This window comes from Piliocolobus tephrosceles, chromosome 13 (genome assembly GCF_002776525.5).
Source record: "Piliocolobus tephrosceles isolate RC106 chromosome 13, ASM277652v3, whole genome shotgun sequence".
In the NCBI taxonomy this organism is placed as follows: Eukaryota; Metazoa; Chordata; class Mammalia; order Primates; family Cercopithecidae; genus Piliocolobus; species Piliocolobus tephrosceles.
In genome coordinates, this window is record NC_045446.1 from 45,415,156 (window position 1) to 45,420,126 (window position 4,971).

Here is a 4,971-nt window from a genome sequence, read left to right on the forward strand (position 1 = left end):
CATGTCAATAATGCCTGGCCTTCATTTTCATCCATGATGACCACTTTTATCATGAGGGTGTCCACCTCTTTATCCAAACACCTGCACCTGAGAGAAAATTTCTGACCAAGACGGAGTAATGCTTGGATCCACAGCCCTGGCCAGTTGAGTGGGGATGTTTTGATCATAATGTTATTCCCATGTCAGTAGAGAAATTGTGTTGCAACAGAGAGAGCCCAGGCTTTAGAGTCAGCAAGTACTGGATTTGAAACTGGAGTTGAGCACTCCTCACCTTTTGATAGGTGGCTTATTCTCTGCAAGCCTCTGTTTCTCTCCTGTGTAAAATGGGGACAATAATTCTCACATAATAGAATGTATGTGAAATCAGAGATCATACAGCTGCTGATCACATCTTGCTTGTGTTCCCAGGGGCACAAGACTAGGGGTTCTGTGCATGGATCCAACCATCCCAGCCTTGGGTACAGAACTGACATCAGTCAATAGGACTGAGGAGGCCCATCTTCAACACTGTGGCGTGGAGATCATGATCCTCATGTTGCTGCTCCTCATCATTGACCTGGTCAGGCTGGCAGGAAATGCAGTCATGCTCTGGCTCCTGCATGCACAGGAACACCTTCTCCCTCTACATCCTCAGCCTGGCTGGGGCCAACTTCCTCTGCCTCTTCTCCCAGATTTTAGAAACCATGAATTTCTACAGTGACTTCTTCCTTTCCTTCTCCACCTATTTCACCACTATGATGACCTTTGCCTACTTTATAGGCCTGAGTGTGCTGAGTGCTATCAGCACCAAGTGCTGCCTGTCTGTCCTGTGGACCATCTGGTACCGCTGCCGCCACCCCACACACCTGTCAGTGGTCGTGTGTGTCCTGCTCTGGGCCCTGTCCCTGCTGCGGAGTATCCTGGAGTGTATGTTCTGTGGCTTCCTGCTTAGTGGTGCTGATTCTGTTTGGTGTCAAACATCAGATTTCATCACAGTCATGTGGCTGATTTTTTTATTTGTGGTTCTCTGTGGGTCCAGCCTGGTCCTGCTGGTCAGGATCCTTTGTGGATCCTAGAAGATGCCCCTGACCAGGCTGTACGTGACCATCTTGCTCACAGTGTTGATCTTCTTCCTCTGCGGTCTGCCCTTCAGCATTCAGTTTTTCCTATTTTTCTGGATCCACATGGATTTGGGAGTCTTATATTGTCATGTTCGTCTAGTTTCCATTTTCCTCTCCACTGTTAATAGCAGTGGCAACCCCATCATTTACTTCTTCATGGGCTCCTTTAGGCAGCATCAAAACAGGAAGACTCTCTAGCTGGTTCTCCAGAGGGCTCTGCAGGACACACCTGAGGTGGATGAAGGTGGGGGGCAGCTTCCTGAGGAAACCCTGGAGCTGTCGGGAAGCAGACTGGGGCTTCCCAGGGCTGCCTCTGCCCTGTCAGTCAGACGGGACTTTGAAAGCAACACTGCCCTGCCACCCTGACAATTATATACATTTTTCTCATCTTTGTGCTTCAGAAATGCCTCAATGATTCCCCCAATATCTTCAAATAGTTTTATTTTTAATCTCACATTTCTAGTTTTACTAAGATAAAGCATTAATTTGAAAGTACGCTGTTTAGATCCTTCTTCATATTTCCAACAAATTTCTCCTGTTATCTTCCATTAAATTTTTCTTACTGAAAACTTTTACTTTCAATTTTTATTGAAATGGAAAGAATTCCTGTCCAGAACTGGAAAGCCCTGTTTTATAACTATTTCCTACCTGACAGTATCGAAGGGAAGATTCCTTACCTTTCTCTCAGACTACGTTCACCTAAAAATCATGTTTCCTTCTATGATTAGGGGTATTGCTGCAGGGAGGAAGCTCATTCTGGATAAGTGAGTTCTGCTGCCTCTAAATTTCATTGAATTCTCAGATATAGGGGAAAATAATGTTCTCAGAGACAGATTCTCTGTATTCATAGAAACAGTCTAGGAAATTGGTTTTATGTAGTCCTCTGCTGTCATTTGTCCATGGCATGGTGACATGTTGGCCTTGGTTTCAAGTAAAGATAACCATGGTCCCTTCCCCTTGAGAACTAGTAAGTACTTATTTAGCTCTTCATGGACAAAGGGACGAGTGTAGAGTCTATAAATATGACAGGAATTCTAATTTGGCCATCTGCAAATTTCAGTATTGGTTTCAATGTAGAAATTATCTTAAAACCATTTATCATTTGCTGACAGATTCCTTCAATTGTACAGGAATTCTGGAAACTTCTCATTTTTGTACAAGTTGTTCTGGCTGTAACTTTCAGTTAGTTTCATGGCCAGTCACCATAAGAAGCAAGATTGAAGGTATCTGACCTTTCCGTGATAATGTCAATTACAATATCTTGATAATAGCTTATCATTGCAACATAATTCTGATACATGCTGCAATATAGATGAACCTTGAGAACATTGTGCTAAGTGAAATAAGCCAGACACAAAAGAACAATATTGTAAGTTCAAAGTTTTCTGGTATCCAATCTAGGAAAATTGATGAACATAGAAAATAGATTAGGGGGAACCTGATGGTGAGGGATGGGGAGAATATGAAATCATTATTTAACAAGCACAAAAATTTTTGTTTGGTAACAGTTACATCTCATTGGCAATGTACTTAAAGCTACTGAGTTATATACTAAAAATCGTTAAAATAGTAAAATGTATGTTATGTAAATTTTACCACAATTAAAACCATTTCATTATGAAAACTTAGGATCAGTACAAACTTCAGGACTCTTCTCTGCCAGTGGTTACTACTTCCACAGGTAACTCAAGCAGACAGAAGAGACCACCAAGAGAAGATGGGACATCACAGTGGGCTCTAAGCTGCTCATAGACAGTGAGGATGCCCCTCAGATTGACCCTCACAGAAGGGAGGTGACAAATGCAATTTGAGTACTCAGGACACAGTATAAACTGGCTATGAAATTGAATAGAGCAATAGCAGGCTCTGAAATTGAGGCAATAATTAGTAGCCTACCAACCAAAAAAAGTCCAGGACCAGATGGATTCACAGCTGAATTCTACCAGAGGTACAAAGAGGAGATGGTACCATTCCTTCTGAAACTATTCCAATCAACAGAAAAAGAGGGAATCCTCCCTAACTCATTTTATGAGGCCAACATCATCCTGATACCAAAGCCTGGCAGAGACACAACAAAAAAAGAGAATTTTAGAACAATATCTCTGATGAACATCGATGCAAAAATCCTCAATAAAATACTGGCAAACCGGATCCAGCAGCACATCAAAAAGCTTATCCACCATGATCCAGTGGGCTTCATCTCTGGGATGCAAGGCTGGTTCAACATACACAAATCAATAAATGTAATCCAGCATATAAACAGAACCAAAGACAAAAACCACATGATTATCTCAATAGATGCAGAAAAGGCCTTTGACAAAATTCAACAGCCCTTCATGCTAAAAACGCTCAATAAATTCGGTATTGATGGAATGTATCTCAAAATAATAAGAGCAATTTATGACAAACCCACAGCCAGTATCATACTGAATGGGCAAAAACTGGAAGCATTCCCTTTGAAAACTGGCACAAGACAGGGATGCCCTCTCTCACCACTTCTATTCAACATAGTGTTGGAAGTTCTGGCTAGGGCAATCAGGCAAGAGAAAGAAATCAAGGGTATTCAGTTAGAAAAAGAAGAAGCCAAATTGTCCCTGTTTGCAGATGACATGATTGTATATTTAGAAAACCCCATCATCTCAGCCCAAAATCTCCTTAAGCTGATAAGCAACTTCAGCAAAGTCTCAGGATACAAAATTAATGTGCAAAAATCACAAGCATTCTTATACACCAGTAACAGACAAACACAGAGCCAAATCATGAGTGAACTTCCATTCACAATTGCTTCAAAGAGAATAAAATACCTAGGAATCCAACTTACAAGGGATGTAAAGGACCTCTTCAAGGAGAACTACAAACCACTGCTCAGTGAAATAAAAGAAGACACAAACAAATGGAAGAACATACCATGCTCATGGACAGGAAGAATCAATATCGTGAAAATGGCCATACTGCCCAAGGTAATTTATAGATTCAATGCCATCCCCATCAAGATACCAATGACTTTCTTCACAGAATTGGAAAAAACTGCTTTAAAGTTCATGTGGAACCAAAAAAGAGCCCGCATTGCCAAGACAATCCTAAGTCAAAAGAACAAAGCTGGAGGTATCACGCTACCTGACTTCAAACTATACTACAAGGCTACAGTAACCAAAACAGCATAGTACTGGTACCAAAACAGAGATATAGACCAATGGAACAGAATAGAGTCCTCAGAAATAATACCACACATCTACAGCCATCTGATCTTTGACAAACCTGACAAAAACAAGAAATGGGGAAAGGATTCCCTATTTAATAAATGGTGCTGGGAAAATTGGCTAGCCATCAGTAGAAAGCTGAAACTGGATCCTTTCCTTACTCCTTATACGAAAATTAATTCAAGATGGATTAGAGACTTAAATGTTAGACCTAATACCATAAAAACCCTAGAACAAAACCTAGGTAATACCATTCAGGACATAGGCATGGGCAAGGACTTCATGTCTAAAACACCAAAAGCAATGGCAGCAAAAGCCAAAATTGACAAATGGGATCTAATTAAACTAAAGAGCTTCTGCACAGCAAAAGAAACTACCATCAGAGTGAACAGGCAACCTACAGAATGGGAGAAAATTTTTACAATCTGCTCATCTGACAAAGGGCTAATATCCAGAACCTACAAAGAACTCAAACAAATTTACAAGGAAAAAACAAACAACCCCATCAAAAAGTGGGCAAGGGATATGAAAAGACATTTCTCAAAAGTAGACATGCATACAGCCAACAGACACATGAAAAAATGCTCGTCATCACTGGCCATCAGAGAAATGCAAATCAAAACCACAATGAGATACTATCTCACACCAGTTAGAATGGCAATCATTAAAAA

At 40.9% G+C, this 4,971-nt stretch overlaps 1 pseudogene; it reads left to right on the top strand.

Annotated features, from left to right (window-relative positions):
- Nucleotides 1-433: 433 nt before the first annotated feature.
- On the top strand, nt 434-1,466 carry LOC111555049 (annotated as a pseudogene).
- Nucleotides 1,467-4,971: the final 3,505 nt, after the last annotated feature.